This window comes from Loxodonta africana, chromosome 13 (genome assembly GCF_030014295.1).
Source record: "Loxodonta africana isolate mLoxAfr1 chromosome 13, mLoxAfr1.hap2, whole genome shotgun sequence".
NCBI classification, from domain to species: domain Eukaryota; kingdom Metazoa; phylum Chordata; class Mammalia; order Proboscidea; family Elephantidae; genus Loxodonta; species Loxodonta africana.
This window is the reverse complement of record NC_087354.1, coordinates 3,290,793-3,314,050: the sequence shown is the minus strand read 5'-3', so window position 1 is coordinate 3,314,050 and position 23,258 is coordinate 3,290,793. Positions and strand designations below refer to the sequence as shown.

General features: G+C 41.0%; 1 pseudogene; it reads right to left on the bottom strand.

Moving 5' to 3' along the window:
- LOC135233062 (abnormal spindle-like microcephaly-associated protein homolog) overlaps positions 1–4,945 on the bottom strand; it is a 46,076-nt pseudogene extending 41,131 nt beyond the window's left edge.
- Between the last annotated feature and the right edge of the window lie 18,313 nt (positions 4,946–23,258).

Here is a 23,258-nt window from a genome sequence, read left to right as displayed (position 1 = left end):
AACAAAATGGATAAACCATTGGCCAGACTGACTAAAGAAAAACAGAAAAGGAAACAAATAACCCGAATAAGAAACGAGAAGGACCACATCACAACAGAACAAAATGAAATTAAAAGAATCATTTCAGATTACTACATAAAATTGTACTCTAACAAATTTGAAAACCTAGAAGAAATGGATAAATTCTTGGAACAATACTACCTACCTAAACTAACACATTCAGAAGTAGAACAACTAAATAGACCCATAACAAAAAAAGAGATTGAAACAGTAATCAAAAAACTTCCAGCAAAAAAAAGTCCTGGCCCAGACGGCTACACTGCAGAGTTCTACCAAACCTTCAGAGAAGACTTAACACCATTACTATTGAAGGTATTTCAAAGCATAGAACAAGACGGAATACTACCCAACTCATTCTATGAAGCTACCATCTCCCTGATACCAAAAGCAGGTAAAGACATTACAAAAAAAAGAAAATTTTAGACCTATATCCCTCATGAACATAGATGCAAAAATCCTCAACAAAATTCTAGCCAATAGAATCCAACAACACATCAAAAAAATAATACACCCTGATCAAGTGGGATTTATACCAGGTATGCAAGGCTGCTTTAATATCAGAAAAACCATTACTGTAATCCATCACATAAATAAAACAAAAGATAAAAACCACATGATCTTATCAACAGATGCAGAAAAGGCATTTGACAAAGTTCAACACCCATTTATGATAAAAACTCTTACCGAAATAGGAATTGAAGGAAAATTCCTCAACATAATAAAGGGCATCTATGCAAAGCCAACAGCCAATATCACTCTAAATGGAGAGAATCTGAAAGCATTTCCCTTGAGAATGGGAACCAGACAAGGATGCCTTTTATCACCGCTCTTATTCAACATCGTACTTGAAGTCCTAGCCAGGGCAATTAGGCTAGACAAAGAAATAAAGGGTATCCAGATTGGTAAGGAGGAAGTAAAGCTCTCACTATTTGCAGATGACATGATCGTATACATGGAAAACCCTAAGGAATCCTCCAGAAAACTACTGAAACTAATAGAAGAGTTTGGAAGAGTCTCAGGATATAAAATAAACATACAAAAATCACTTGGATTCCTCTACATCAACAAAAAGAATACCGAAGAGGAAATAACCAAATCAATACCATTCACAGTAGCCCCCAAGAAGATCAAATACTTAGGAATAAATCTTACCAAGGATGTAAAAGACCTATACAAAGAAAACTATAAAACTCTGCTACAAGAAATTCAAAAGGACATACTTAAGTGGAAGAACATACCCTGCTCATGGATAGGAAGACTTAACATAGTAAAAATGTCTATTCTACCAAAAGCCATCTATACATATAACGCACTTCCAATCCAAATACCAATGTCATACTTTAAGGGGATAGAGAAACAAACCACTAATTTCATATGGAAGGGAAAGAACCATCGGATAAGCAAAACATTACTGAAAAAGAAGAAGAAAGTGGGAGGCCTCACTCTACCTGATTTCAGAACCTATTATACACCCACAGTAGTCAAAACAGCCTGGTACTCGTACAACAACAGGCACATAGACCAATGGAACAGAATTGAGAATCCAGATATAAATCCATCCATGTATGAGCAGCTGATATTTGACAAAGGACCAGTGTCAGTCAATTGGGGAAATGATAGCCTTTTTAACAAATGGTGCTGGCATAACTGGATATCCATTTGCAAAAGAATGAAACAGGACCCATACCTCACACCATGCACAAAAACTAACTCCAAGTGGATCAAAGACCTAAACATAAAGACTAAAACGATAAAGATCATGGAAGAAAAAATAGGGACAACTCTAGGAGCCCTAATACAGGGCATAAACAGAATACAAAACTTTACCAAAAATGACGAAGAGAAACCAGATAACTGGGAGCTCCTAAAAATCAAACACCTATGCTCATCTAAAGACTTCACCAAAAGAGTAAAAAGACCACCTACAGACTGGGAAAGAATATTCAGCTATGACATCTCCGACCAGCGCCTGATCTCTAAAATCTACATGATTCTGTCAAAACTCAACCACAAAAAGACAAGCAACCCAATCAAGAAGTGGGCAAAGGATATGAACACACATTTCACTAAAGAAGATATTCAGGCAGCCAACAGATACATGAGAAAATGCTCCGATCATTAGCCATTAGAGAAATGCAAATAAAAACTACGATGAGATTTCATCTCACACCAACTAGACTGGCATTAATCCAAAAAAAATAATAATAAATGTTGGAGAGGCTGCGGAGAGATTGGAACTCTCATACACTGCTGGTGGGATTGTAAAATGGTACAACCACTTTGGAAATCCATCTGGCGTTATCTTAAACAGGTAGAAATAGAACTACCATACAATCCAGAAATCCCACTCCTCGGAATATACCCTAGAGATACAAGAGCCTTCACACAAACAGATATATGCACACCCATGTTTATTGCAGCTCTGTTTACAATAGCAAAAAGCTGGAAGCAACCAAGATGTCCATCAATGGATGAATGGGTAAATAAATTGTGGTATATTCACACAATGGAATACTACGCATCGATAAAGAACAGTGACGAATCTCTGAAACATTTCATAACATGGAGGAATCTGGAAGGCGTTATGCTGAGCGAAATGAGTCAGTTGCAAAAGGACAAATATTGTATAAGACCACTATTATAAGATCTTGAGAAATAGAAAAAACGGAAAAGAACACATACTTTTGTGGTTACAAAGGGGGGAGGGAGGGAGAGGGCTTTTTATTGATCAATCTGTAGATAAGAACTGCATTGGGTGAAGGGAAAGACAACACTCAATACAAGGAAGGTCAGCCTAATTGGACTGGACTAAAAGCAAAGAGGTTTCCAGGATAAAATGAAAGCTTCAAAGGTCAGCGGAGCAGGGGCTGGGGTCTGGGGAACTTGGTTTGAGGGGACTTCTAAGTCAATGGGCAAAAGAATTCTATTATGAAAACATTCTGCATCCCACTTTGAATTGTGGCGCCTGGGGACCTAAATACCAACAAGCGGCCATCTAAGATACATCAATTGGTCTCAACCCACCTGGAGCAAAGGCAAAGGAAGAACACCAAGGTCACATGACAACTAAGAACCCAAGAGACAGAAAGGGCCACATGAACCAGACACCTACATTATCCTGAGACCAGAAGAACTAGTTGGTGCCCGGCCACAATCGATGTCTGCCCTGTCAGGGAACACAACAGAGAACTCCTGAGGGAGCAGGAGACCAATGGGATACAGACCCCAAATTCTCATGAAAAGAACATACCTAATGGTATGATTGAGACTAGAGGAATCCCAGAGACAATGCTCCTCAGAATGTCTGATGGCATAGGACAGGAACCATCCCCGAAGACAAATCATCAGGCATGAAAAGGACTGGTCAGTGGGGGGGAGAGAGATACTGATGAAGAGTGAGCTAATTAAATCAGGTGGACACTGGAGAGTGTGTTGGCAACTCTTGACTGGAGGGGGGATGGGAAGATAGAGAGAGAGGGAAGATGGCAAAATTGGCACGAAACGAGAGACTGAAAGGGCTGACTCAATAGGGGGAGAGCAAGTGGGAGAAGGGAGTAAGATGTATGTAAATCTACATGTGACAGACTGATTGGAATGGTAAATGTTCACTTGAAGCTTAATAAAAATTAATTAAAAAAAAAAAAAAGGACAGGATAGTTCCAGTAGGAGTCCAGAATAAAACACCAGATGACTTTCCGGTAGAAGAAAAGTCACTAAAACTATCTGACAGGGAATTCACACTCTAATATTCAGAGCAATCCAAGAGTTGAAGCAAAAAGCTGATAAATATGAGGAAAAAATAGACATATTTATGGAAAAGGCAGAAATATTCTTGGAAAATACAGACAAAAATGGAACAACTCAGAAAAGCAATACAGGAACAAAATGATAAAATAAGCTCACAACTAGAAATCATACAAAAACAGCAATTAGAAATCCAAAAGATAAACAACAAGATTTCAGAAATGGACAGTGTCATAGAAGGGCTGAGGAGCAGGTTTGAAATGATGTAAGACAGAATCAGCAAAATCGAAGACAAACACTTGGATGCAACTCTGTTGAAAAATTAGAAAAAAGAATGAAGAAAAATGAAGAAACCATGAGAATTTTGTGGGATACAATCCAAAGCAAAAATTTGCAAGTGATCAGAGTTCCAGAACAGAAAGAGAAAAAGGAAAATACGGAGATCATTGAAGAATCGCTGACAGAAAACTTCCCTAATATCATGAATGATGAAAAGCTGACCGTCCAAGAAGCTCACCAAGACATATAAAAACGCATGTATGTATTTAATTTAATTTTCATTTAATTTCAGAATGTTCAAGGCCCCAGCACCACCCAAGTGAGTAAGTCATGGTAAACCTGGAGAAGAAGCTTGTGCTGCCATTTGGCTCTGACTAAAATAGGGATTAGATATCAAAGTTAATGATGAATGAGTAAATGCTCAAGCCCTTTTTAAATATTTTATTTTCAACAGAGGAGAAATTAAGGAAATAGAAAAAGGGTATCTGTAGATTTCAATAGTAGAACAGTGTTTGAGGAGTGTTAATTTACTCCATAAAAAGCTATTTTGCGTCTCCCATAAATCAGGCATTACCCTGGGAGACAGGCCTGACTGTGACCAATGCTGTAGTGGAAGCATGCTGTCTGTAAGTAGGAGGACAACAGGAATGCCATGCAGAGATTCCATCCCATTGTTTGGCAGTGGGAAAGTCTCCCAGGGGCCACAGAAAGGTGTCAAGAACAGTGAAGGGTCCAAGAGTTTACTTGAGAGCTAACTAGTTAGCCTGCCACAGTTTTGTGGATGTTGTCAGAAGACAGGAAACTTCTGGTTCAGAGACAAAGGACCTTATTACTCAAAGAAGAGCACCAGCATAAACTTCATGTTCGTATCTGCTCCTCTTCCTCCCCCATAGGGATGATGTGAGTGGCCCAGGAGGATGCTGCACACACAATGTGTCTGTGTCACAACTGAGGAACCTCACACCTAGGAACCCTTACAATGGAGCTGCTAGAAAACCTGTCCAAAATCATCCTCCAGAATCATCGCACCATGCATGAGAGCTCACGCTCCCATTCCCTCCTGAGGGTCACCTATCCTGCAGCCTCTCATTTTCCATGTTTTTCTGATTGCATCACAATGGTACCATTTGATATGTACTTTGTCCCTTATGTTGTTGTTGGTAGGTGCCGTTGAGTTGGTCCTGATTCATAGCGACCCTATGCATAACAGAATGAAACACTGCAAGGTCCTGTGCCATTCTTACAATCATTGTTATGCTTGAGCTCACTGTTGCAGTCACTGTGTCAATCTACCTTGTGAAGGGTCTTCCTCTTTTCTGCTGACCCTGTGCTTTGCCAAGCATGAGGTCCTTCTCCAGGGACTGATCCCTCCTGACAACATGTCCAAAGTATGTAAGATGCAGTCTTGCCATCCTTGCTTCTAAGGAGCATTCCAGTTGTACTTCTTCCAAGATAGATTTGTTTGTTCTTTTGGCAGTCCATGGTATATTCAATATTCTTTGCCAACACCACAATTCAAGGCGTCAATTCTTCTTCAGTCTTTCTTATTCATTGTCCAGCTTTCACATGCATATGATGTGATTGAAAATACCATGGCTTGGGTCAGGCGCACCTTAGTCTTCAAGGTGACATCTTTGCTTTTCAAAACTTTAAAGAGGTCCTTTGCAGCAGATTTACCCAATGCAATGTGTCTTTTGATTTCTTGACTGCTGCTTCCATGGCTGTTGGTTGTGGATCCAAGTAAAATGAAACCCTCGACAACTTCAATCTTTTCTCCATTTATCATGATGTTGCTCATTGGTCCAGTTGTGAGGATGTTTGTTTTCTTTATGTTGAGGTGCAATCCATACTGAAGGCTGTGGTCTTTGATCTTCATTAGTAAGTGCTCCAAGTCCTCTTCACTTTCAGCAAGCAAGGTTGTGTCATCTGCATAACGCAGGTTGTTAATGTGTCTTTCTCCAACCCTGATGCCCCGTTCTTCTTCATATAGTCCAGCTTCTTGGATTATTTGTTCAGCATACAGATTGAATATGTATAGTGAAAGGATACAACCCCTACACACACCTTTCCCGACTTTAAACCACTCAGTGTTCCCTTGTTCTATCCATACAACTGCCTCTTGATCTAGGTAAAGGTTCCTCATGGGCACATTTAAGTGTACTGGAATCCCCATTCTTCACAATGTTATCCATAATTTGTTATGATCCACACAGTCAAATGCCTTTGCATAGTCAATAAAACACAGGGACATCCTTCTGGTATTCTCTGCTTTCAGCCAGGATCCATCTGACATCAGCAATAATATGCCTGGTTCCATGTCCTGTTCTGAAACCAGCCTGAATTTCTGGAATATCCCTGTTGATAACACTGCTGCAGCCGCTTCTGAATGTTCTCCAGCAAAATTTTGCTTGCATGTGATACTAATTATATTGTTCTATAAATTTCCACATTCGGTTGGATCACCTTTCTTGGGAATAGGCATAAATATGGAATATCTTTCAGTCAGTTGGCCAGGAAGCTGTCTTCTATATTTCTTGGCATAGATGAGTGAGTACCTTCTGCATTGCATCCGTTAATTGAAACATCTCTATTGATATTCTGTCAATTCATGGAGCCTTGTTTTTCACCAGTGCCTTCAGAGCAGCTTGGACTTCTTCCTTCAGTACCATTGGTTCCTAATTGTATGCTACCTCTTGAAATGGTTGAACATCGACTAATTCTTTTTGGTATAATGACTCTGTGTACTCCTTCCATCTTCTTTTGATGTTCCAGTCTTCGTTTAATATTTCCCCCACAGAATCCTTCACTATTGCAACTTGAGTTTTGAATTTTTTCTTCAGTTCTTTCAGCTTGAGAAACACCAAGCGTGTTCTTCTTCCCTTTTGGTTTTCTATCTCCAGCTCTTTGCACATGTCATTATGATATTTTACTTTGTCTTCTCGAGCCACCCTTTAAAATCTTCTGTTCAATTCTTTTACTTCATCATTTCTTCCTTTTGCTTTAGCTGCTCAACATTAGTGAGCAAATTTCAGAGTCTCCTCCGACATCCATCTTGGTCTTTTCTTTCTTTCCTGTCTTTTCAACAACCTCTTGCTTTCTTCATGTATCATGTCCTTGATGTCATTTCACAACTCGTCTGGTCTGTGGTTACTAGTGTTCGGTGCATTAAACCTCTTCTTGAGATGGCCTCTAAATTCGAGTGGCATATACTGAAGGTCACATTTTGTCTCTCATGGACTTCCTCTGATTTTCTTCAGTTTCAGCTTGAACTTGCATATGAGCAATTGATGGTCTTTTCCGCAGCTGGCCCCTGGCCTTGTTCTGGCTGATGATATTGAGCTATTCCATCGTCTCTTTCCACAGATGTAGTCAATTTGATTCCTGTGCGTTCCATCTGTCAAGGTCCATGTGTTTAGTTGCCATTTATGTTGGTGAAAGAAGGTATTTGCAATGAAGAAGTCCTTGGTCTCGCAAAATTCTATCATTCAGTCTCTGGCATTGTTTTCCAACTATTGATCCTTCTTTGTTTCCAACTTTCACATTCCAGTTCACCAGTAATTATCAATGCATCCTGATTGAATGTTCGATCAATCTCAGGCTGTAGCAGCTGATACAAATCTTCAATTTCTTCATCTTTGGTCTTAGTGGTTGCTGTGTAAATTTGAATAACGGTTGTATTAACTGGTCTTCCTTGTAGGCGTATGGATATTATCCCATCACTGACAGTGTTGTACTTCAGAATAGATCTTGAAGTGTTCTTTTTGACAATGAATGCAACACCATTCCTCTTCAAATTTTCATTCCCAGCACAGTAGACTATAAGATTGTCTGATTCGAAATGGCCAATAGCAGTCCATTTCAGCTCACTAATGACTAGGATATCGATGTTTATGTGTTCCATTTCATTTTTGACGATTTCCAATTTTCCTAGATTCATACTTTGTACATTCTAGGTTTCCATTATTAATGGGCTTTTGCAGCTGTTTCTTCTCATTTTGAGTCATGACACATCAGCAAATGAAGGTCCCAAAAGCTTTACTCCATCCACATCATTAAGGTAGACTCTACTTTGAGGAGGCAGCTCTTCCCCAGTCATCTTTTGACTGCCTTCCAACCTGGGGAGCTCATCTTCCAGCAGTATATCAGAAAATGTTCTGCTGCTATTCATAAGGTTTTCACTGGCTGATGCTTTTCAGAAGTAGACTGCTGGGCCCTTCCTCCTAGTCTATCTTAGCCTGGAAGCTCAGCTGAAACCTGTCCTCCACAGGTGACCTTCCTGGTATCTGAATACTGACAGCATAGCTTCTAGCATCACAGCAAGAAGCAAACCCCCACAGTATGACAAAGTGACAGACACGCGAGGGTTGTCCCCTATATCACCAGTAAATTGGTGGCTAGATTTACAGACTTGTTTGGATTTAGATGCAATGGTTTGGCAAGAACATTTCATAAGTGCCGTTGAGGACCTTGCTCAGGAAGCAGGTCATATTTTATCCCTCTTTTTGTGATTGTACCTGCTATTGATGGTTATTGGCTAGATCCTCTGTTTTATTAGGAGATGCATTATTTAGATATTCCATCTGTATCATTTCTTTTTTATTCATTGGCTGGATTACTTCCTTAAGTATTTGACTGAGAAAATAATATGCAAATTTTTCATTACAACTCAGAGTTCAATAAAATTTTTCAACGTTTGCCTTTAGATACGTCTTTTCTAAAGAAAGGTTCTCCCTCATCAACTATTGGTTACCCTGGTGTATAGTTCATAAAGGAAAGGAACTTGTGTTCTGAATAAGAGGGATAAGACATGCATATAAATATCACCAAGACAAAGTTAAAACAGTGGTTTCATAAGAGATCGGCCTGAGCGAAAGTTCAAAGAGTGAGTGATTACTTCCAAGTAGGAATTCTTTACCTTCCAGAATTTTCACTTAAAAAAAAAAAAAAATCCTTGGAAAGAGCACTTATTAGGGACAAAATCGGTAGGAGTTGACTGTCCCCACCCATGAGACAATGGCATGGCTGTGGGGACCAGAAGCCCTGCCAAGCTTTTCTCCTCGCTCTCTCTGTCCATCTGATTAGCGTGAGCTTCGTTCTCCTCATACCTGGTCCCCATGGAGCTGTCCTTCGGTTTCTATGCAGCCAGAAAGTCCTCTTCTCACTGGAAGAGACGTGTATTCTTTGCATCAGCCTAACTTCTCCCCTGTCCCAGTGTCTACTACCCTGTGGAACCCAGCACAGTAGTGTGAAGTGCTTTGTCAAAAGGGTTTCCATTTCCAGATAAGATCAGGTATGTACCTCTGAATCAGTGATTCCCAATCCTGACTGCCTGTCAGAACCACCTGGGAGCTTAAACTCATCTGCTGACCTACTCAGGCCCCCTGAGGATCCCTAGGGCTGGGGCTTTTGGATTTGAGAATCCTAGCCTACATCAAATCTTTCCAGTCTGTTCTAGGCATATCCTAGTTTCTACAAACTAAACAGGAATGTTCACCACTAAAATGGAATAATAGTTCTCTTGTTTTATTTTATTTTCAAATTAAACAGGGAAAAAAAATAAAGCTAATGGATAAAACTTTCTCAAATTTAAGTTTTATCCCATAAATTTTCTAAATCCTTTGGAGCCTAATATTACTTACATGAGTTAAAATATAGCCAAAAAAATAGAGTTTGGTTTAGTACACATCATGTTTTATTATTTTGCATGAAATGTGAAAATACTTTATGATGTGAGGAATGAACCCCCCATGCTCTACCACTGACCTTTGGGGACCACTGTTCTCAGTCACTGCTTTGATGATGCTGTTGACATGTGCTCCTACCAGGTGCCATGCAATGTTAGCACAGCTGCCTGAGCTGGGATGGAGCTGTTGGAGGTGGCACAGAGAAAGGAGCATTTCAGCCTTGCTTGGAGGAAGCAGGATCATTGGGATATCCTGAAAGGAGGGTCATTGTAGACCCGGGCCCCATTCAGATGGATGTCCTCCCTCCTCTAGTGGCTCTGAGGGTGTAGCAATGACAAGCAAAGAAGCCACTCTGCCAAACCTCTTCCCAGGAGATGCCCTGCCCTGCCATCTCATTGGAGCTCACCGGAAAGAGAACGATGGGTCTCAGAGCACCAGACCCATGTGGCGTGGCCTGCCCTGCATGGCATCCTCAGTCACCCCATTTACAACGCAGCCTTTCAGCTCCAGTTCAGGTAAACTGGCTCCTCCTGGTCCTGCTGAGGATGGTTCCTGTGCTCATGAATGGACCTGTGGCTTTGTCAACCCAAAGCTCAGCACCCTGATGGGAAAGATTGTCCTTGAGGAGGATAAACGTGACTTTTAGAGAGGGGACCTCATGCCATGGGCCCCCACAACCATGCATGCTTTCTAGATTTGGTGGCCTCTTTGGGCCCACACAAGTGCACTGGGAAAGGTGCAGCAGGTGGCCCTGCACTGGACCCCCATACCAGAATACAGAATTAGGGAACCCTCTCTGCAGGAGAAACCCTGGTGGTATGAAACCCTGGTGGTGTAGTGGTTAAGTGCTATGGCTGCTAACCAAAAGGTTGGCAGTTCAAATCCACCAGGTACTCTTAGAAACTCTATAGAGCAGTTCTACTCTGTCCTATAGGGTCACTATGAATCAGAGTCAACTCAAGGGCAATGTGTTTGGAAACCCTGGTTGCATAGTGGTTAAGAGCTATGGCTGCTAACCAAAAGGTTGGCAGTTCAAATCCACCAGGCACTCCTCGGAAACTCTATAAGGCAGTTCTACTGTGTCCTACGGGGTCACTATAAATTGGAATCAACTCTATGGCAACTGGTTTAGTTTTTGGTTTTCTCTGCAGGAAGTGGAGAGAGCTTTGATTAGGGGGTGGTTCTGAAGGGCTTACAGTGCACACAAGGGCGAGGCTGCCAACAATTCAGCTGCCTTAATGGACAGAAGCTGGCAAAAAGAGAGAGTGAAAGCAAGAGCCAGCATGCATGAATGAGGAGCTAGATACTGCCTGAGGCCTGCAGTCTGCTTCAGGAAACCCTAGATGCTCACTGGGGCCTGCTCCAGTGGTTGCCAAATACTGGCTTGGGTAGATAGACAGTGGAGCTGGGAGACTGCATAAGATAAAGCCTGAGCCCTAGCTTTGAAGGATGGAGAAAGTGACTCCTGGGTCCTAAGAGCCTTATCCAATGGGGAACAGATCCTGGAGACAACAGCAGCTTGACTTCCCCAGATACTCAAGGGGAACTTGGTACACTCAGCAGGAATGTAAAAGTAATACCAGTCAGATTCCTATTTCAGAAAAAAAGAAATCATCTTTCTAGAGTCAGACCTCTTGGAAGATTCAGGGAAGCCCAGCTAAAGTCACACAGCACACTCCATAAAGAGTGTATGGGGCCAGCTGGAGCCCAGCAGCTAACTCCTGCCTGTCCCAGGTATTATGTAGCATCTTGACACCACCCTCTGGGCAGCTCTGCCTCAGACCAGAACTTCTTGCTACCCCATCCTCTCAGTTTGCACCTAAAATATAGATTTTGGTAAACTGGTGATTCAATAGTTAAAAGCTCGGCTGCTAACCAAAGGGTTGGCAGTTCGAATCCACCAGCCACTTGTTGGAAATCATATGGGGCAGTTCTACTCTGTCCTATATGGTTGCTGTGAGTTGGAATTGATTCGATGGGGACAGGTTTGGTTTGGTGGTTTTAGAAATCTCCTGTTGCCTTTTGGTTGACCCAAAATGGAATACCTCTAAAAGATATCAAGGTGACTGATGTCACCCTCACAATCTACTGCCCTGTGGTATATTTTTATGAACTGTTTTTTTTTTTTTTTTTTTTTGATGACCTGTCCTCCAAGCAGATAGCAATAACTATGCTTCGTCTCTTTTTCCACCAGCCCAATAGCTTCTACTCTCTTTATTGAGTAGAGGAGGCCAGTGAATGCTTTCTGATAAGGACAACATTAGGACAGCAAACAAGCCACTTTCTGAATTTTCCAACACAGCCACCATTTTAATCAGGATCTCACTATTGGTCCAGTTTAGAATTTGTCTAAAAGGAGTTCTGTCCTCAATACAGAAACTTAGAAAGTTTAGGTTTTACTTGTCATTGCTTTTTAAACTAAAGAAAAAGAAGGAAGAAATGATATTTTTTTTTGCAATAGAACTTCCCGACATTGTTACATTTTCACTATTACGGACTAGAAAAACTGAGGAAAGTTTTAGAAGTTAAAAAAAGCTCACTGTAGCCTTATAATCCTCCCTGACTCCCTGATTGTCTCTTCCTATTATTATAAAGTCATCTTTGGTCCCAGTTTGTATAATACCAAGAAATGCTCACCAGCAGGTATTCAGTTCTTAATATTGTCTGAGAGGCAGTGGGAGCCTTTTATCAAAGGAAAGCATTTGCAAACAGAATTTATCCTTCAAAGGTAGCCCATGATTTAAATAGAACAGGAGACACAAAGGGAGGCTGATGTCGTGGTAGTTTTGTTCGCTAGGGTGTGAAGCCCCCTCCACCATCCTGCCCCCACCTCCAGATGGCAATTTTCCAAAAGGCAGGAATCTTCTTGCTCACCTCCCAGCCCCTGACCTCAAGGCAAGGCCCACAGCACCATGTGCAGGCAGCCAGCAACTGGGGCAGACAAGTGGTCCTTGGTGAAGAGAAGAGCAGTGTGACCCAGCGTGCAGTCCTAGCTGGCTCTCCAGCAAGACGGAGGTGGGCCTGGGAGCAGAAACCCCTTCCTCCCTCCATTATTTCAACACCTCTTCCTCTAGTGAATGGGCTGAGCCCCAAGTCACCTGCTGCAGAGTTGTACCTTCACTTTACCTGCCCTGGTTGTCCCTGAGTGAGATGGTCATCAGCCTCCAGAGGGCTCCTGTCCTTCTGATGGGGGCCTCCATTCCTGTTGGCCTCCCCATTCTCCTCCATCCATATTTTCTCTCTCCTTCCTCTCCCCAGAGTTCTAGCTTTACTCTGAAATTTTACAGAAAGGTTATAGTTATACATTTTGCATTAAAAAAGCTTTATTTCTCCTTTCAATGACAGTATTTAATTTTATCCTTACAAAAACATCTGTTGCCTCCATTTTATAGACAGCACAACATAAGCTAGCTAGAAGGCAGAAAAAAAAAGTGGCTCGATGTCACAAACAGTTAAGCTCTTGACTACTAACCAAAAGGTTGGCAGTTCAGAAGAAAGGCCTGGCAATTTGTTCTGAAAGGTCATATAGTTTTGAAAACCCTGTGGGCATATATGAGGTCAGTATGCATAGGAATTGGCTTGACAGTGGCTGGTTTGGTTCTTTGGTAGAAAGCAAAATGCTCAAGTTCACACAACAGAAAAGAGATTTCATTGGTTCTCACCTCTAAATCAAAGAGTACCAGCTCGTGAGCTCCAGATCCCAGGAAACCTCAGAGTTTCAAAGAGGCATAAATGAGCACACCCAGCCCCCTGTGGATTGAAGAGACAGCACCTTGAGACATACTTCATTGTCTCAAGTGCAGTCAATCCATTCCAATTTAGTATAGCAATTGGCAGATACTGAAAGAACAATCACCATCCAGGGGGAGTTCAGAGATTTTTTTCCACATTCAAAGGGGCTCTTCGTAAAGGGTGGACAATCCCTGGGAAGGGCTATTACCATTTTCCCAAAGTGTGGTATGCATTCTTCTACTGGACAGGGGATAATTTAGGAGCAGCACAGACATTTTTTTTAATTTAAATGTATTATCTTCTATTTGTGAGTAGCATTTTTTTTTAAATATTCAAGTAGAAAGTAGGTTGATCTAAAGAAAAATATCAAGTGAAAAATAGTATAGGCAGTATGTGGTAATAATAATAATAAACCCAAGGGCTGGTATGCAAGGGGTGTGGCAGTTTATTGGGAAGTGCTAATTTCATGAGTGAAGGACCTTTCTGCAGCCTGAACCTGGGCTTGGCTAGACAGTCAGTGTGTGAATGAAAGAAGAATTAGTAAAATAAATGTATTATCAACTAACGATTGTGAGGTATCCTGTGTACCAATGTTCACGTGGTGTAGGACTGATGCATAGTAGGCTAGAAAGGTCTCAGGATTCTTGAACCTCATCAAGGAGGCCACAGTGAGGACAGTGGTAATAAATAAAAGGTCTTGAGTAGTTTCGCTGCTTATTCATTTCCCCCCAGCACACCTAATTGGTGTCTGGGTTCTCCTTCACACTTTAACCAGGGTTCCTCCTTCTCGCAAAGCAAGGGTGGCTGCAGAGTTCAGGCTCCCAGGGTTCTTCTTCCCATCCGGTGAGAGCCAGTCGTACTCATTTCCACATAAAGTACTTGGCTACGCCCTTACTGAATACGTAAAAGAAAAAGGTCTTCCAAAAAATATATCATTTTCATTATCATCAGGCTTAAGAATTTATTTTCTTACGGGAGTTTTGATTGCTGAAGGAGATTCACTTTTCTTTCTTTAAAAGAGTTTGTAGCCACCAATGGAATAGAATTGAGAATTGAAAAATAAACTCATTATCTATGGTAAACTGATTTTTGACAAAGGTGCTAAGTCCATTCAATGGAGAAAAAAATTCTCTTTGATAGTGCTGGGACAACTGAGTCTACACATGCACACATGCAAAAGAATAAAGCTGGACTCATACCTCATACTATATATGAAAACTAATTCAAGATGGGTCAACGTCCTAAATAGAAGAACTAAAAACCATAAAACTCTTCGAAGAAAACACAAGGGCAATGTTTTGAGACCTAATTTTCAACAACGGAGTATTAGATACAACACCAAAAGCTCAATCCAAAGATGCAAAGCTTGTTGTTGCTGTTGTTGTAGGGTGCCCTCGAGTTGGTTCTGACTCATAGTGACTCATAGCAACCCTGGTCTTGTGCCATCCTCACAATGGTTGCTAAGCTTAGCCCACTGTTGCAGCCACTGTGTCAATCCATCTTGTTGAGGGTCTTCCTCTTTTTTGCTGACCCTCTACCAAGCATGATGTCTTCCAGGGACTGATCCCTCCTGATAACAATGTCTAAAGCATGTGAGAGGTAGCCTTGCCATCCTTGCTTCTAAGGAGCATTCTGATCATACTTCTTCCAAGATAGATTTGTTCGTTCTTTTGGCAGTCTACAGTATATTCAATATTCATCACACAGCAATTCAAAGGCATCAATTCTTCTTCAGCCTTCCTTATTTATTGTCCAGCTTTCACACGCATATATGATGCAATCGAAAATACCCTGGCTTGGGTCAGACCCACCTTAGTCTTCAAAGTGACATCTTTGCTTTTCAACATTTTAAAGAGGTCCTTTGCAGCAGATTTACAATTCATCTTTTGATTTCTTGGCTGCTGCTTCCACGGGTGTTGATTGTGGATCCAAGTAAAATGGAATCCTTGACAACCTCAATCTTTTCTCCATTTATCATGATGCTGTTTATTAGTCCAGTTGTGAAGATTTTTCTTTTCTTTATGTCAAGGTATAATCCATACTAAAGGTTGTGATCTTTGATCATCAGTAAGTACTTCAAGTCCTCTTCACTTTCAGCAAGCAAGGTTGTGTCATCTGCATAAAACAGGTTGTTAATGAGCTTTCCTCCAGCTCTGATGCCCTGTTCTTCTTCATATAGTCCAGGTTCTCAGATTATTTGCTCAATATACAGATTGAATAGGTATGGTGAAAGGATACAACCCTGACACATACCTTTCCTGACTTTTAACCATGCTGTATCCCCTTGTTCTGTTCCAACAACTGCCTCTTGATTCATGTACAGATTCCTCATGAGCACAATTAAGTTTTCTGGAATTCCCATTCTCCACAATGTTATCCATAGTTTGTTATGATCCACACAGTCGACTGCCTTAGCATAGTCAATAAACCACGGGTAAACATCTTTCTGGTATTCTCTGCTTTCAGCCAGAATCCATCTAACATCAGCTATGATATCCCTGGTTCTATGGCCTCTTCTAAATCCAGCTTGAATTCCTGGCAGTTCAATTTACTGTTGCAGCTGCTTTTAAAAAACTTCAGGAAAATATTGCTTGCATGTGATGTTAATGATATAGTTCGATGATTTCTGCATTTGGTTGGATCACCTTTCTTGGGAATAGCCATAAATGTGGATCTTTTCCAGTCTGTTGGCCAGGTCTTCCAAATTTCTTGGCATAGGCAAGTGAGCACTTCCAGCACTGCATTCATTTGTTGAAACATTTCAATTGGTATTCCGTCAATTCCCAGAGCCTTGTTTTTTGCCAACGCCTTTAATGCAGCTTGAACTTCTTCCTTTGGTACCGTCGGTTCCTGAGCAATATGTACCTCCTGAAATGGTTGAAAGTCGACCGATTCTTTTTGGAATAGTGATTCTGTGTATTCCTTCCATCTTCTTTTAATGCTTCCGGCGTCATTTAATATTTTCCTCATAGAATCCTTCAGCATTGCAACTCAAGGCTTGAATTTTTTCTTCAGTTCTTTCAGCTTGAGAAATGCCAAAAATGTTCTTCCCTTTTGGTTTTCTATCTCCAGGTCTTTATACATGTCATCATAATACTTTGTCTTCTAGAGCCGCCCTTTGAAATATTTTGTTCAGCTCTTTTATTTCATTGTTTTATCCTTTTGCTTTAGCTACTCAACATTCAAGAGCAAGTTTCAGAGTCTCTTCTGACATCCATTTAGGTCTTTTCTTTCTGTCCTGTCTTTTTAATGACCCCTTGCTTTCTTCATGTATGATATCCTTGATGTCATTCCACAACTCGCCTGGTCTTAGGTCATTAGCATTCAACACATCAAATCTATTCTTGAGGTGATCTCTGAATTTAGTGGGATGTATTCAAGGTTGTACTTTGGCTCTCCTTGACTTGTTCTAATTTTCTCCAGTCTCAACTTGAACTTGTATACACATAATTGATGGCCTGATCCACAGTCAGCCCCTGGCCTTGTTCCAACTGATGATATTGAGCTTTTCCATCATCTCTTCCCACAGATGTAGTAGGTTTGACTTCTGTGTATTCCATCTGGTGAGGTACATGTGTAGAGCCACCGTTTATGTTGTGAAAAAAGGTATTTGTAATGAAGAAGTCATTGGACTTGCAAAATTCAACTATGCGATCCCCAGCATCGTTTCTATCACAAAGGCCATATTTTCCAACTACCAATCCTTCTCCTTTGTTTCCAACTTTTGCATTCCGATCACCAGTAATTATCAGTGCATTCTAATTGCATAGTCGATCAATTTCAGACCTCAGAAGCTGGCAAAAACGTTCAATTTCTTTGTCTTTGGCCATAGAGCTTAGTGGGCAAATTTGAATAAGAGTTGTATTAACTGGTCTTCATTGTAGGTATATGGATATTATCCTATCACTGACAGCTTTGTACTTCTGGATAGATCTTGAAATGTTCTTTTTGATGACGAATGCAATGCCACTCCTCTTCATGTTGTCATTCTGGCATAGTAGACCGTATGATAGTCCAATTCAAAATGACCAATACCAGTCCATTTCAGCTCACTAATGCCTAGGATATTGATATTTATGTGTTCTATTTCATTTTCGATGACTTATTTTCCCAGATTCAGACTCCATGCATTCCATGTTCCAATTATTAATGGATGTTTGCAACTGTTTCTTCTCATTTTGAGTAGTGCCACACCAGCAAATGAAGGTCCAAAAAGCTTGACTCTATCCACATCGTTAAGGTCGACTCCACTTTGAGGAGGCAGCTCTTCCCCAGTTGTATTTTGAGTGCCTTCCCCTACGTGTCTGTCAGTTTGTTGTGCTATGGGGGCTTGTGTGTTGCTGTGATGCTGGAAGCTATGCCACCAGTATTCAAATACAAGCAGGGTCACCCATGGAGGACAGGTTTCAGCTGAGCTTCCAGACTAAGACAGACTAGGAAGAAGGACCCAGTGGTCTACTTCTGAATAGAATTAGCCAGTGAAATCCTTATGCTAAGCTAGTACCTGACAAAATTTATGCCCCAGAGTTAAAGAATGAAAAGATGAGGTCGGGCGTCAGGTAAATTCTCCATACTATATATGAAGAGAAAAAAAAGAAGATTTAATCTAAACCAGAAATCAATTATAATAGAAAGTTTGTTTTTCCCACATTCATTCTATCATATACCCTAAAATTAAAATAAATTTCATTCTCAAAATTATCTTGATTGAGAACCTTTATTTTGGTAGGTGCTGTATAGAAAAGGATTAGACATAATCTCTCTTTTAACAGTTTATTCAGGTAAAATTGATATATAATAAACTACACATATGTAAAGTATACAATTTGATAAATTTTGTCATGTCCATACACCCATACAATCAGGATAGTGAACATATTCATTGCTCCCAGAAGTTTTCTGCCTCCCCTCTGTAATTCCTCTCTCCCATCCTCTACCTCTTCTTCTTCCTACCCCTTGAATGTCTCCACAATCCCCTGGCAACTGCTTCTCTGCCTTCTGTCACTGTAGATTAGTTAGCATTTTCTAGAGCTTTATATAAATGGGATCACACAGAATGTCCTCCTTTTTTGCCTGCCATTTTTCATTTAGCATAGTTATTTTGAGATTTTTTTCCCATGTTGATGGGTGTATCAATGGCTCATTTCTTTTTATTTCTGAGTAGTAGACCACTGTGTTGGTGGTTCAAACCCACTCAGAGTCATCTTGGAAGACAGACCTGAAGATCTGCTTCTGAAAGGTTACAGCTTTGAAAACACTATGGAGCGGTTCTACTTTGCACGTAGGGTCACCATGAGTCAGGATCAACTCAATGGCAAATAACAACAAGTATTCTACTGTGTGTACATAACACAGTGCTTATTCATTTACCTGTTGATGAGCATTTGGAATGTTTCCAGCTTTAGGCTATTACAAATGTGCTGCTGTAATATTTGTGCAAAAGTCTTTGCATGGACATATATTTTCTTTTCTCTTGGAAATATACCTAGGAGTGGAACAGGTGGATCATGTAGTGGGTGCACGTTTAACTTTTTAAGAAACTGCCAAGCTGTTTTCCAAAGTGATTGTACCATATTGCTTTCCCACCAGCAGTGTATGAGAGTTCCAGTTGCCCCCCCATTCTTACACACACTTGTATGGTCAGTCTTTTTTATTTTATCTGTTCTCACATGTGTGCAGTGGTATCTCATTGCACAGCCATGGACTATGATGTACATAAACAATGCCTTGGTGCCATGTAATGCAGAGGACTGCATAACACATCACAGGACAAATGGCGAAACCACCTTTGCTAGTTAGTGAAGAAAAGGGGAATGATACAATGCATGGGGGTGAAAAATCTGACGAGTCATTGGATGCTGACCTCCTAACACACAAAATAAATTCCGAGTAAGTTAAACCTGCATTTTAAATTATTTATCTGAAGTTAAAAATTATAATTTTTTGTTCCATAATGAAAATAGTTGTCTTGTGAAGAAGACATAAATGTAGAAATCAACATTTATTTCTCCATTCACATCCTATATGCTCACTGCCTCTTCTCTGTGCCCTCTTGCTTGTGCAGGACTCTGTAATTGCTGACTGTCCCTGAAAATATGCAAATCAGTGGCTTTGACCATATTTCTCCTTCAGTGAAGGTGCTTCCTCCTACTATTCACTGAGAAAATTCCTACTCATTGTGCAAGATCCAACTCAAATAAATTTCAGCATTTCTGTGACATACTGCCTGCCTCCACAGCTGACCTCTCCACCTTGTGTTTTCATGGCACTGACCACCTCACTTTGTGATGATCTGTTTACATGTTGGCCTTAGTATACCTGTCAGCCCCCTAAGTCAAGGACTTTGTATTTTGGAGACTGCCATTTCAGTACCTGGCATAAAGAAGGAACGAAGTGATGTGTGCCAAGTGAAAGATGTGAGCATATCTGTTTAAACCTAAATCTTCACAGCCTTGTGGCATTGCTGAGGTTAGACATCCTGTACTTCATATTTAAACTTCATCTAGTGGCACCCTTCTAACTGCCCTGTTCTGAACTACCTCCCTGGATTAGCCCTGTCCCGCCTTCCCTCTGTGAACCCTTTGGCTGATGTTGAGGGTCTGGGCACTGGGAAGTGTTCCATGGTGCTCCACGATGTCCTTAGAGAAAGTGTGCTTGTTTCCAGCCCAACATGCCTTGAGAGTGCTATTATGTAAGTTCTTTAAATATTACCAAATGCCGTGAAATATGTGTGGAAAAAGAAAGTTGTTGTTTCTATGAAAATAAAGTTGAAGGCTTTGGAAAGAGTCAATAAAGGTGAGTCATAAAAAAAAAATTGTCCAGTTATGTGTGCACGAGAAACTCTTAATAGACACAGGCAGAGGGCAAGTAAAAATTCAGAAGGATTCTTTACTTAGAGTCTGTGCAAATATTTTTGAGCTCTCATTCCACTTTAAGTCAAAACTGGTAAACATAGACAACATATCGGCTGTTCGCACTTCAGGCAAGAAGTCAATGCACATCAGAAACCACTAAATCCAGATCCAGAGGAAAGACCTTGGTCCCATATAAGATGATCAACACCTACATTTATAGATAGATGATAGATATGTACATACATACATATATCATACATATATACATACATACATACATAGGTGATATAGATAGACCAGTCGCTGCTGAATTGATTCTAACTATGGCAACCCCATGTGCGTCAGAGTACAAAGGTCCCATAGGGTTTTTCAATGACTGAAGTTTTTGGAAGTAGATTGCCAGCCCTTTCTTCCAAGGCCCCTCTGTGTGGACTCAAACCTCCAGCCTTTCAGTTAGCAGCTGAACACGTTAACAGTTTGCACCATGCAGGGACTCAGATAGATAGATAGATAGGTAGATTCTCTAAGGGACTTTTGGCTTTTTACTTTTGAACCACTAGTTCCAAAGGGAGCTTTTAATAACTACATAATTAGATATGTAATATATGTACCTATAAATACGTATTTTAAATATTCGTGTAAATATATTTTGTATATTGAATGTGTGTGTGTGGAGAGAGGGAGAGAGAATATATAAATTAAATATTTGTGTTTGTGATTCCTCCATCTTCTGCCTTTGGACATTTTTTAAGACAGATGTCATGGTTGGGTTCCTGGGAAGCAGACCCTGAGCCAGAGCTTGGCTTGTGAAATGTTCACTAGGCAATGCAATTGATACTAACACTTGTGGAAATACAAGGCAGCAGTAAGGTTTGAAAAGTCAAGCTGAGAGGCCTCCCAATAGCAGCTTCAACTAGAGGTCACTAGAGCTAGAATGGCCCATCAGAATTGTCCTAAATAGGACAGAGATGCCAAGACCTTTTTTATAATTTCCCAGATCCATCACTGGATGGGCGCTGCTCCAGGAATGGTGTAGCCCTGAATGAGGCAGCTCTGCAGCTGAGGAAGTCTGTGAGGGGCTGACAGCTGGAGGTAGACTGCCAGCAGCACCACCAAAATCTAGAAAATGAGCCCTCATTTAAATGACTCTGGGTGTGTACCACAGCGTTCACAACAGGGATTGATTGGCAGAGCTCTAAAGTGAGTCACCTCTATCACATGGAAGACATCCAAGGTAGCTACTGACTCTTTTGGATTGAAAACCTGGTACTTTACTTACTCTTATGCCATTTCTCCTTTTCCTCACAAATACCACTAATCCTTTTGTGAGTCGGAATCAACTTGAGGGCACTGGGCACTGGGTTACCACTAATCCTGAACTGATCTAATCCTACCATGAGAAAGCCATCAAGTACCATTTTAGGGTGGGGGTATTACCTCTCAACCTTTCCAAATCAAACCTGTTACCATAGAGTCAATTGCAACTCATAGTGACCCTATAGGACAGAGTAGAAATGCCCCCATAGGGTTTCCAAGAGTAGAAGGTGGATTCAAACTATGGACCATTTGGTTAGCAGTCATAGCCCTTAACCACAGGGCTCCCACAAGCTCTCAGTGTACTGTTAATTACTTCTTACAAAGAGGCTAAGAAGTATTTGGACTTAATGCTCAGCAGTTTAAGTTCAATGGCAGTTAAGGCACACACAAAGGAGACACATACATATACACACTTATTGCAAAATGGTGTGTCCTGTTGAATATACAGATATTCTAACATAGGATAGGGTAGGAGGCAAATTCTATCACTCCAATATTCTATAAGCCTACAATCTTTGAGAGTAATGTTGATATGTTCTTAAGTGGAAAACAACAGTGATGACAACGGATTGAAAACAATGTTAAGAGCATGGGCTCTAGTCTCACAAGCAGTCCGCGGACTTTGAATAACTTTCACTCGTGCATGGACCTGTGTGGGCCCATTTCAGGAGAACTAGCCCCTTGTTGGCAGACTGCAACTGTTTCAGCTGTGCAGTGAAGAGGTGGCTGTTTGAAGTTTGACACCACTTTACCAGTTGAACAGGGTCCTCACCTACCCACATCAGGTGCCTAAGGACTGGTGGCTCCACCCTTGTAACCTAGCTACCCGTGACAGGGGTCCAAGGATAACTGGTACCTCCCAGTCCTTAAAACCAAAAGCATTGGGTGCCCATAGTCCATCTGCAGAATCCACCCACCTGTGCGCTCTAGAGAACAGGGATGCACTTTCCTCACAGGCACTCAGGGACAGTTGCCAGCCCCCTGCATTCTTCAGAGTGTGAACCATATACCTGTACCTACACCAATCATCCCTGCCCTTCTAAGACTGTAGGACAGAGCCTGTACCACACATTTGATGACCAAGTACCTGGACACCTGAGCTGAATCCATACAAGAAAAGTGAATGGACTCCTAGACTCATATACCTGGTAAGAGCCCTAGCCATCTCGTGACAGGACTTTAGAGCTTCAAAGGTGAAAATAATCAAGCTAGCTCATTCAAGCAGCCTATTTGGGCATATCAAAACAAGAAGCTAGGATACATTAAGCAAGCATAAAATAAACTAATACAATAACTTACAGATGGCTCAGAGGCAACAGTCAATACCAAATCACATAAAGAAGCAGACCATGATCGCTTCAACAAGCTCTCAAAACAAAGAATCAAGGAATCTTCCAGATGAAGGTGTTTTCCTGGAATTACCAAATGCAGAATACAAAAGATTAATGTACAGAACTCTTTAAGACATCAGAAAGGAGATCAGACAATACACAGAACAAGCCAAGGAACACACAGATAAAGCAGCTGAAGAAATTAAAAAGGTTATTCAAGAACATAATGAAAAATTAATAAGCCACAAGAATCCATA